The sequence below is a fragment of the Petromyzon marinus genome, chromosome 52 (genome assembly GCF_048934315.1).
Source record: "Petromyzon marinus isolate PM22_M1 ecotype Great Lakes invasive population chromosome 52, UKy_Petmar_22M1.pri1.0, whole genome shotgun sequence".
Classification (NCBI taxonomy): Eukaryota; Metazoa; Chordata; class Hyperoartia; order Petromyzontiformes; family Petromyzontidae; genus Petromyzon; species Petromyzon marinus.
In genome coordinates, this window is record NC_133718.1 from 9,486,543 (window position 1) to 9,498,699 (window position 12,157).

Sequence of the window (12,157 nt, forward strand, 5' to 3'; positions counted from 1 at the left end):
AAGACGTGTAGGACCGGGTGTCTAGACCTGCTTCTGTACATACACGTACTACTTTGGAACGGCTCGTACAGTGTTGCCTACTCAGCAATTTTGTTGCTCGATTTAGAGGCATTTTTGGGGGTTTACCAAGCGACCAAATTTGAGTGACTTTCTGGGATAATTTTGAGGATTTAGAAGCAATTCCCGCTGCGTATGAATGTACGCCATTACATGACATTTAAAATGGCTCATCGACTCAAAAAAGCGCGCTCTTAGAAATCCTACGTCACTTTGCTATGGCACAGTGTCGAGTGCCATTTATTATAACTAGTCTAGGCATAATTCAGCCTTATTGAGTTAGCAACAATGCTGTCAAACCACTGTGTGCCCATTTTCCCCATTCATATTTGTGGCTGACATGTTTCCAACCTGCGCACGTATCACTGTGCACGTTCTCCGCCGCCTGGTGAGGAAGTTCGTTTAGACAAAAACAGTCAAATCAACTTGAGCAAGGCGCTTACCATCGAATGATAACACAGTACTCGAAGGTGTGCGCATGTTGAATTTCTTTCGCATCGTACGTAGCCAATCATGCTAATCGGAGGTGTGGGGGAAGGAGAACAAAAATGTAGCTGTAAAGAAATTAGTTTTGTAACCACTGGTGGTGCACGTGACACACGAAGTGTGTTATATTGTCGGGCTTTCCCGGGTATCCCTTGCAACAGGTGATGTGTCTCAAGGTGTAAATATAACCATGTACACGCACACAGAGATACGAAGTGCACAAGTACACACAGACAAGCGATACAAAGACAAAGACCCCCCCCTTATAGCCTTAACAGACTGTTGGGGCAAGTGCTGTTAGCGAGCACCTATGAAGGCCGGCATAGCACACGAGGGGGTGGGTGGCCAGCACCACGCCCGGCCGCCTGTCTCCACAGTGGCGATGTTTACACACCGCGCCTGGTCCTCATTTGTGGCTGAGTCAACCTAGGGGAGGCCCAGGACCGGTTGAGCTCACATCCAAAGTCGGAGACACTCACCTTGAAGGACGTGACGGCTTTGTCATACGCCTTGATGAGCGCTGCGTCGTGCCAAATGTCAGAATCGTCACTCTACACAGGGCACACAACCACCACCACCATCACCACCACGACCCTTTTGAGTCGACATCGACCGCACGCGGCACGCTCAGCACGTGCTACGCTCAACACGCGGCACGTGCGACGCTCAGCACGCGGCACGCTCAGCACGCGGCACGCTCAGCACGTGCCACACGCTCAGCACGTGCCACACGCTCAGCACGCGGCACGTGCTGAGCGTGTGGCACGCTCAGCACGTGCCACACGCTCAGCACGTGCCACACGCTCAGCACGTGCCACGCTCAGCACGCGGCACGTGCTGAGCGTGCCACGTGCGGCGTGCGGCGCGTGCCACGCTCAGCACGCGGCACGCTCAGCACGCGGCACGCTCAGCACGTGGCACGCTCAGCACGCGGCACGCTCAGCACGCGGCACGCTCAGCACGCGGCGAGACCCACGGCGTTCCCCGACACCCGGAGCGCTGTGCGAGAGAAGTGACGTCCGTCCACTGCAGTACCAGGGCGCGGCGCAGTGCGGCGCTTGTTTTGACCATACTTCACCACGCTGGTACCAGAGCGGGTCTGTGAATGCGGGCGAGTGAAGGCTCGAGTACCGTACAGTGCTGACACACACGCAATTTGCAGGTTAATTGAATGCAAGTACACCGTCGAAACTGATAGCAAGAGGAAATAATATACCGAGCCAGTGGTAGAAATTCTTCATTTCGAGGGCGGCGAGCGGTGACTCGCATATGACCACCGCTGTTGATTCGCCACAAAGTAGTGCACTGTTGACTTCATTCACACCGCACTGTAGTGTCACTGTACAATGCACGTAAGCCCAACCGTGCACGCGCAGACAGCGCTGTACACGCGTGCCGTGCGAACATAACGTCAACAACATAACGTCAATAACACAACTACATAACGTCAACAACATAACGTCAATAACACAACATAACGTCAATAACATAACGTCAACAACATAACGTCAATAACACAACAACATAACGTCAATAACATAACGTCAACAACATAACGTCAATAACACAACAACAACGTCAATAACACAACAACATAACGTCAATAGCATGTCAACAACATAACGTCAACAACATAACGTCAATAACACAACAACATAACGTCAATAACACAACATAACGTCAATAACATAACGTCAACAACATAACGTCAATAGCATAACGTCAATAACAACGTGTTCATTCTGCTTCGCGGTGCACAGCATACAGAAGAAGTGCATCCGACAGCCACGACTCTACTAACGCTACCCCCCACTCTCACCAACCCGCACTGAGCAGGCGAGGTGAAGTATGGTCAAGTTAATAAACCCCACGGGGTGTGCAGAGGCCCTCGTCCAACAGTGGACGCGTGGAGCACAAAGAGGAGGGGGTATGGGAGAGGAGGAGGAGCGGGCGCGACTAGTCCATCACCTGCCCCTTCTGGTAGACGACGTCTCCCCGCGACATGGCCATGGACGATGGCGCGAGCGAGCGAGCGAGCCCGCAAAGAGGCCCCCCAGGAGCTTTGAAACCTCGCAGGAGAAGCGCGCGACTGAAGGTGGTGGTGGTGGTTGTTGTTGTTGGCGGTGGTGGTGGTGAAGCCAAGCCGGCCGGTTCCCTTACGTAACGAACACAGCAGCAGCAAGGAGACACGCTGCTTTAGCTGGGTGTTGTTTATCGGAGCTTATCGAAGGCCGCCTCTCTCGCTGCCTCCGAGTGAAGGGAGCGCGCGCCCCAAGTGCGCCCTGAACGCCGCCACCGCAAACCTGCGACTCGCCGCCGGCGGCCATCTTACGCAAGGGAAGCGTCGCCCGCTGCTGTGAATGGCAAAGCCGGCGATGGGCGTCATCAACACGTCACCACTTCACCTCCCCACTCCCCACCCCCACGAAGAAACGGGACACGGGGATTGGGCCAAAGCGGGAAACTCTTCCCTGTGTAAGATGGCCGACAGGAACGCGTACACCGCGGCAGCGCTACGGACCCCGCCCCCTCCTCCCCATCTCCCCCCCCCGCCATTATCCTCGCCCGCTACCGCTATAGGCGCTGCGCGAGATGCCGCGTGATAAAAATGTTTTATAATTAATTAGGGCGCAACCTCGGTCTGTGACGTAACAAACATAATTGTTGGGGGCGGTGTCAGTTGACGTCACTGGCAGGTATCGAATTTCTAAGCGTCACATCCTGCGCGTCACATCCGGCGATGACGTCGCAATCGTCACAGGCTAAATACACGTGACGCTCGCACGTGACGCTCACAACTCCAACTGGCTCCTCACTGGCAACACGCGTGGTCAAGATGGTGCTGCTGTATGGGGTCAAGGCGTTTGTCATGTTGACCTTGATTCACATTACCGGATTGGTTGGTTATAAAGGAGACAGTGCCAACTACCCGACCCCGACTCCATTGGTCACACAGCCCAACATAGACCCCTTGCCATGCGTTGTGTCACAGCAGCTCATGGCCATTGCGATAGTGATGATGGCTGTGATCGAGATATTCCTGTGGCGACGTTGGAGCTGTAACCTATCCAACACCGAGCGTTACAGCGCCATGCTGTGCGAGGAAAACATGAAGCTGTGTCAAAGAAGAAGCACGGTGGAAGACGACAACGCATTCCTCAGGTTCAGGGAGGCGGAGACGCGTAAAGACAATGAGGCGTTGCGTCTAGAGATACTGCTTCGGGAGAACGCAATGGTGCTGAATCCACAGATGCTGCGTGAAAAGAACTGGCTCGTAAAGAAGGAGAATCAACGGCTGCGTCACGAGAACGAGAAGCTGATTCGTGCCGCAGCCGCCCACGCCGCCACGGCCAACGTCACCGCCAATGCCGCGGACGCTCCCACCGCCGCGAACGCCGACGCCGATGACGCCACCACCGCCGCTATCACGACTAACGAGGAGACCTCCTTTGCTGCCACGGCCAACACCACATCGTCCACCAATGCCTCAGACGCTCCCACCGCCTCGAACGCCGACGCTGATGACGCTACCGCCTTCATCGCCGCCACTGACACCCCCACCGCCAACGTCACCAACAAGACCAAGAAGCTTAAATTTCGATGTCTCAGAAACTTCTTTCGTAAACGCTTCAATTTGACACGTTTAAGAGCCCGAATAAAAACATCACCCACATAAAGACAAAGGACCCCCATATAGCCTTAACAGACTGTTTGGATAATGGCTGTTAGCAAGGACGTATGACGTACACGACCACTCCTCACACACACATGGACGCACACACACGCACGTGCCTGACTTACTAATGGGTTCTGTTCCTGAGGACCCTTCGTAAGCCGCATGGTTGGTCAGTCGGGAAGTAATAATGTACTGTATTTAAATGCACATATCCGTCGGTGTCATAAAATGTGTTATGGTTAAACAAAAAAAGGGAAGCACTGTTAAGCTTATAAATAAGAATTATTGTATATTTGCATGTAACACTCTAAAAAATGTACTGTATGGTAAATACAACTTAAAATAAAGTAACATAAAAAGAAATTCGTTTTGTTTTCGTTACCTTGAGTCCTGATGCTGGCTTGGTTGTGTAGGAGAAATTAATTGTTAATTAAAATAATTTTGATTTAAAGCTTTGGTGACTGCAGTAATTCATATTCTTAGCTCTTACGATAAAGTCACGTTGAAGGGAAACAATAATAAAATATATGTAAAATAAAATTCTCACGACGTTTCGACTGCAACACAAACGGCAAGAAACATTTGAAAAAATGTTTTTTTGCCGTTGGTTTTCACACCTGATAATGACTGCTTGTGTTGCAGTCGAAACGTCGTGAGAATTTTATTGTTTTATATATATTTTATTGTTTTATTGTTTCCCTTCAACGTGACTTTATCAAAAGAACCAAGAATATGAATCACTGCAGTCACGAAAGCTTTAAATAAAAATAAAGATTTTGTTTTGGGTCGCGTAAATATCAATGCGTCGTGAAACCCGCACAAGTTATGCATATTCCCAGTTGTTTTCTCCAGTGCGTGCATCCTCCCTCACGCACTTAGCCAGCTCGTTGTAGGCAACTTTTATTTTACACTCGAACTAATCTGGAGCTGTGCCCTCTACCAGAAGAAACTCGACTCCCAGAGACCACTCTCGGTTGATGGTGGTGAAGAAGCCAAGGCTGTCGATCCCTTACGTAATTAATACTGCAACAACAAGGAGACACGCCAGTTGGTTGTCACTGGTGGCTATTGGCAGTGGAAGCCCGCGTGTCTTGCTGCCTCAGAGAGAAGAGAAAGGCGCTGGAATGCGACGAGAAAAAACTGACCTGCAACTTCAAAATCGCAAACGATTGTCACCAGCGGCCATCTTACGTGAGGGAAGCGTCGCCCGTTGTTGTTAACAGGAAAGCCGGCGATGACGTCTTCAACACGCGCGCCCCCCCTTCACCTCTCCGTCCCCCCCACGCCGTGAGGGGACACAGGGATTGGCAAAAGCGAAACTTTTCCCTGTGTAAGATGGCCGACAGCAACGCGTACACCGCGGCAGCGCTCCCGACCCCCCTACCGTCCCCCCACCCCCCACCGTTATCCTCCCCGCTACCGCTAGGGGAGCTGCACGAAAAACCGCGCGAGTTAAAATAAATAAATAGGGCGCACCTCGGTCTGTGACATCACAGACCCCATGTTTTTGGGGGGTTGGAGGGGTCAGCTGACGTGCCCGGCCGGTGTCGGATTCTAACCGCGTCACATCCGGCGATGACGTCACATTCGTCACAGGATAAATACACGTGACGCTCACACGCGATGCTCACACTCGAACTTGGCTTCTGTGGCAAGATGTTGCTCCTGCATGGAGTCAAGGCGTTCGTCATATTGACCTTGATTCACATTACCGGATTGGTCGATTATAAAGGAGACAGTGCCAACTACCCGACCCCGACTCCATTGTGCACAAAGCCCTACATAGACCCGCTGCCATGCGTTGTGTCACGGCTGATGGGCATTGCGATAGTGATGATGGCTGTGATCCAGATATTCCTGTGGCGTCGTTGGAGCTGTAACCTATCCAACGCCGAGCGTTACAGCGCCATGCTGTGCGAGGACAACGTGAAGCTGCGTCAAAGAACAAGCACGGTGGAAGACGACAACGCCACCCTGAGGGTGAGGGAGGCGGCGACGCGTAAGGACAATGAGGCGTTGCGTCGAGAGATGCTGCTTCAGGAGAGGGCGATGGTGCTGCATCCACAGATGCTGCATGAGGAGAGCCGGCTCGTAGAGAAAGAGAATCAACGGCTGCGTCACGAGAACGAGAAGCTGATTCGCGCCGCAGCCGTCAACGTCAGCACCTCCACCAATGTCACGGACACTCCCAACGCCGCGAACGCCAACACCAACAACGCCATCACCACGACGCCAACACCGCCGCCACTAATGCCATTGCCAAGACGAATAAACTTTCATTTTTATGGCTCAGAAACCTCTTTCATTCAACTCTTTCATTTTAAAAGTTAAAAAGCCAGAATTAAAACATCACACACAAAGGCAAAAGACAAAGAACCCCCGCATAGCCTTCACAGACTGTTTGGACAAGGGCTGTTAGCAAGGACGTATAACCTACACGACCGCTCCTCACACAAAGACTGTAGGGTCAAGTGCTGTTAGCGAGCACCTAATAAGGCCGGAACGGTACACGAGTGGGTGGGTGGCCAGCACCATGCCCGACTGCCTTTGTCTCCCCAGTAGCGATGTTTACACCGCACCAGGTACTCATTTGAGGGTGAGTCGACCTAGGGGAGGCCCGGGACCGGCTCAGATAATCGTCACTGTTGGCCGCGAGCGGGAATTGAACCCGGGTCGCCAGGATCATAGCGCAGCGCGCTAACAGCTACACTATCGCTCACACACACATGGACACACACATGGACACACACACAAGTGGCTGACTTACTAATGGGTTCTGTTCCTGAAGACCCTTCATAAGTAGAATGGTTCGTAAGTCGGGACGAGATAATTTACTGTATTTAAATGCACATACCTGTAAGTGTTATAAAATGTATTATGGTTAAACAAAAAAGGGAAGCATTGTTAGGCATAAAAATAACAATAATTGTACATTTGCCTGTAACACTGTAAAAAATATACTGTATGGGGAATACAACTCAAAATAAAGTTACGTGAAAATAAATTAATCCGATTTGTTTTCGTTACCTTGAGTCTAGTCACGTGGTAACACTGTGGTGGTATTGTGAGTAATGTATCACGTGGTAACACTGTGGGGGTATTGTGAGTAATGTATCACGTGGTAACACTGAGAGCCGCTTTAGGGGGTATTTGGCCTACTCTTTCACACGCTTTCCCCCAAGATGTGCGACCTGCCGATCGATTAACCGCTCTAGTCGGCATGTAACAATCGCTTTTAATTCCTCGCCTAACAACACTCGCTCATTCGTATGACACACACGGCAACGCTCAAGTGTCCCACCAGGCGAATGTGCTCACGTAAGGTGGAAAGCCAGGGAAGGGGGGAGGATGGGACAAGGGTGGCGACGGGTAGGCCCACGGTGGGACGCTCTGCTTCTGCTTGTGACCCTTCTTCCATGCTCCGTGCCCACCCTTGGATCTGCCTGGCATGTCGTAGTCGTCGGCGGAGGGGGCACTCTCCTGCGGCGTCGGCGCACACACGGGAACGCACATCGGAGAGACGCTTTCGCGCGATTCTGCATTCCTTAAATGACTACGGCTTGACCTCGTATAACGGACCGTGCTCATAACGACACCCCATTTATTACGAGCATAGCTGCAGTGGCGTTAATTCTCGTGTCGATTCGCATACTTCCACACAGCGTCCGGGTTACCTTAGCCACCCTACATATATAACGATCGTGCTCGCTGCCAAACATCCAATCATTGATGGGTTTTTCTTTTGTATTCTATGAATAATGTACACATGTACCTGCCTGTACGTTATGTTTTAATTTAGTATTTGTTTAGGATGCCTGTTCAAATAAACCATTAGATATACACAGCGACATATTGACGCTGTCACGTGTTTCCTCAAGGTCCAGTTTAAGTTTTCATTCCAGGTTCGCTAGTGGTTCGTTCTAAAGAGGTAATATCTGTATTTACATAACATTACATATGGGCCTTGAAACGACGCACTGCATTGTTGGCACAGCATGTACTTCCACAATGACAGAGATCCCCCGCATAGCCTTTAACAGACTGTTGGGGCAAATGCTGTTTGAGAGCATCTATTAATGCCGGCACGGCATGCGATGGAGATGGTTGGCCAGCACAATGCTTGGCTGCCCTTGTTTCCTCAAATGTGGATATTTACACACAGCACCAGGTGACTATTTAAGGCTGAGACAACCTAGGGGAGGCACAGGAAAAGATTAAATATTAGCCACTGTTATTGGTCGAACTCAAGTCGCCGGGTTCGGGGCGTAGTGCACTCAACCGCACCACCACTGTACTTCCATTGGCACACATAAAAGACAAAGATCTTCTAGAATTCTAAATAATGTGGCAGACGAGTTTTTCATCTGACTTAAAAATCGATCAAAATTGCCTTCAAGAAACGGGTTTTCTTCATGTTTTTACTTCTCTTCAAATGCAACGCATTTGGTTCAACGACGCTCCACAGCTTTAATTCCCCACGCAGAAAAAAATCTTCGTCTTGCCAATCAACCTACTCGTATTGTTACGCTCCAACAGAAGGGCACCTCCTCACCTCCACCCTCGGTAACACGGCCAAATAAAACATCGGGCTGGGTCCACGTCCTGGCGAGAGCCACGTAGCTGCCAACGTTTAGGGGTTAGGCTGCTTTTCTTCACAAATGTATCAAAAACTTCCTTTCCACCGCAATGAATGATTTATGCTATAATTTACAGCCCTTCATGAAACCCTCTTGACAGATGAAGGTCTCACCATGCCGTATTGGGTCATGGGGGGGGAGTTGTTTGACCATACATTGCCATTTTGGTTTGTGCAAGATGGTCAATGTGGTCCCAGGACCGGTCTTGAAAAGTTACAAGTTTAAGCCTTGGGGGAGGGGGTCGGGTTTTTGCACCACTGGCTCAGAGCAAATGAACATTTGCCCCATTGAATGTTTTGAGCAGGAAAGGCAGCTCAACTCTCAACGAATCCATTCATCCGAATCCATCACAGCCCCGCCGCCCCGGCTCACCTTGCCGGCCTGGGACGCCGCGTCGGCGTCGAAGCTCGCGGCCGCGTCGCTCTCCCCGCCGGCGCCGGCGGCAGACTCCGCCGCTGGCGGCAGAAGATCGGCGAGCTTCAGCTCATCCTCGTTGCCGTAGCCCGTGAAGACCACGACTCACGTGCCGGGGCTGGCGTCCACCGACTTGATCGTGGCATCGTAGACCACGCCATCCTCGGACCAGGCAGCCTGGCACAGGTCGCCCAGCCTCCAATGGCACGCGAGAGGTTGGCACAGAGACGGGCAACGATTCACCCCGTCTAGCCGACGCGTGCCATTGGAGCAAGCGCTGTTGGCACACCTACGAAGGACGGCAAGGCGCAACAAGGCGGCGATGCAGCCAGCACCACGCCTGGCTGCCTCAAGTCTCCACAAAGTAAACCGCTGTAGTCTGCACTCCACCAATGGAAGAAAAGCAAAACTACATTAACTCTCTCCTCAAGAGCTCCCGTGGCTGGAAGACCTCGACATCGGCATTTAGCTGAGGAAAATTGCCATCCGCAGGACTGTGTATGCTTACGTACGATTTGTGTTCCTTGTTCTCAGTGTCGTTGCAGCAGGGAACACTCACAGGGACCGTTTGGCTAACCATCAAACTTTTGGCTCGATTTTTCACTGTGCACTTTCAGATGCGCTTCTGCGGCCATCTGGAACGCTCTTCCTTTCCGATATTAGGAAGCCACTGGAGCTACGCACTTTTACATCTAGACTGAAAACTAATTTCTTTAGAAGTGCTTTTTGTGTTCAGTTTCTTGTACTTCCCCCGCACCTCTGACTAGCGCAGTTGGCTATGTACGGTGCGAAACGTCGTGAGAATTTGAGTGTTTTATTTTTATTATTTTATTATTTCCCTTCTACGTGACTTTACCGAAAGAACCAAGAATATGGTGCGAAAGCAGTTCAACATACATACATGAGAATCTTTATTTAGACTGGAGGAATTCGATGAGCTATGAAGCTCATTTTCACAGATGGTCCAGAATGGGGAGGTCAGCAAGGTACAACAGCAAAAAATACAAATGAAATGATAGGTGTGAAAAATAAAGAAAATGGTTAGCAAGTCACTAAATATAAAAAAGGAATTTATTATCAAGCTTGGGCAAGGCAGCAAAAAACAACAAAACAGTCCCAGACCACACCGAGATAACACCACACAGTAGCAGTCTCTCAATAAAATGGCACATTAACACTGAGCTCGCATCTGGCTACAGCTCCAAATGGCTCACACGGTGGAGCCTAAACAGACTGAGAGTGGATTTCGGCAGAAGCAACTCTCTCACGAAATCATGGGGGGTTTCTACTGTTGTATATGCCCCCCTTCCCATCTTAATATTAACAAGTAATTTTTCAATACATATAGATACATATTTCTATTGTTTCTTTTAATTTTAATAATGAATAAAAACACCAAACCAGGCCTCAGCATGGCATGTGGAGGTCATATTTACCTTGACCCACTAACACGATTTTGACGTTCAGAGCCCTCCCAGGGTCAGAGGGAGCAGATAGAGAGCAGAGCGCAGCGGATTGCAAGGGGCTGACGTAAACACAAAGCCAGGGTCACTGGGAGGTTGCGTTAGCCTAGATCTAGTTAAGTCAAAAAAGCTAATTGGTTCTGCATTACTATCAAAGTAACTTAAAGTCGGAATTTAACGACAGGGTAGGCTAAAGTTATTGATCTTCACACCCACTTCAATTGAACCCTGCCACAAGCTACGTCAATGTAACCATCACCCGTCTATTAATTTAATATGAAATGTATTTCCATATTTTAATAATTTCTATACGACTTGACCCGAAACCTATAACAATCAGGTTTTCCTAAGTCAACATAAATGCTCTAGCCTCCACCCATACGCAAATAATAAGCAGGGTTAAAGTAAGAGTAGAGAGGAAAAGAAATGCAAGGGCACAGCAAAACTGCAACGTAAGCAAAGGGTGATGTTAAACCCAGGGTCGGAGAGAAAGGGAAATCCCGGCCGTCTTTGTATCCCTGCAGCGAGGGGTAGGAGTGTGTATACGCTTGGGGAAACACGAGTCAAACACCACAACGAGAAGCTGACTCAGACCTTGGATTGATACAGAATCATAACTGTGGAACTCTGATGAAATGAAATGTTAACTTAAAACTGTTTAACCATTTCTTTGTGCGTCGGTAAAAGTCGAAGGGAATATAGCCCCTCCCTCCAGGTTGTGCACCCAGACAGAGAGGCGCCTTCGAAAAAATTTCTAACATTTGATTGTTTTACTTGTGGGTTTTATGGTAGGAGTATGACAACGGAATATACCGTGGGTGATGCACAAGGACACACACTGACACACGTACGGACACAGATACATACGGACACATCCTGACACAGCAAAAATCGAAAGAAACCCCGCCTTGTGGGCAGGATCCAAGTGAAGGGATTTTTGGGCATAAAAAGAGGATCCTGAGCATTGAAACCTCAGTTCGACCGGGGGGGGGGGGGGGTCGGCTCACCAGGGTTCGACCGGGGGGTCGACTCTCGGGAGACAGTTTGACTCGGAGGAGCAACTCGGAACAGTTCGACCGGAGGGGGTCGGCTCACCAGAGTTCGACCAGTGGGTCGACTCTCGGGAGACAGTTTGACTCGGAGGTCGGAACTCGGGGAGTTCGACCAGGGGGGTCGGAACTCGGGGCGGTTCGACACGGGAGAGAGTTCGACCAGTGGGTCAGCTCAGGAGCAGTCCAATCGGGAACGAGAGCAACAGGTCGCCAGCCGGCGAGCTGCAGAGCAGGGGGCGGCGAGCAGAAGCCAAAGTGGCCCCGTCGCTACCCACTGACGTTGGCAAGACTCGCAGGGTAGTGAGGCGTCACCTAGTGTGATTTCCAAGAGCTGAAAGACAGAGTATTGCTGAAAGATTATTCTACATTGAG

At 50.4% G+C, this 12,157-nt stretch overlaps 1 long non-coding RNA gene across 1 annotated transcript; it reads right to left on the reverse strand.

Moving 5' to 3' along the window:
- Positions 1 to 6,488: 6,488 nt before the first annotated feature.
- On the reverse strand, positions 6,489 to 11,713 carry LOC142931324 (uncharacterized). The gene is made up of 2 exons (XR_012947327.1): positions 9,229 to 11,713; positions 6,489 to 7,699 (listed from the first exon to the last, which is right to left on the reverse strand). It is a non-coding gene; the product is annotated as an uncharacterized LOC142931324 (long non-coding RNA).
- Between the last annotated feature and the right edge of the window lie 444 nt (positions 11,714 to 12,157).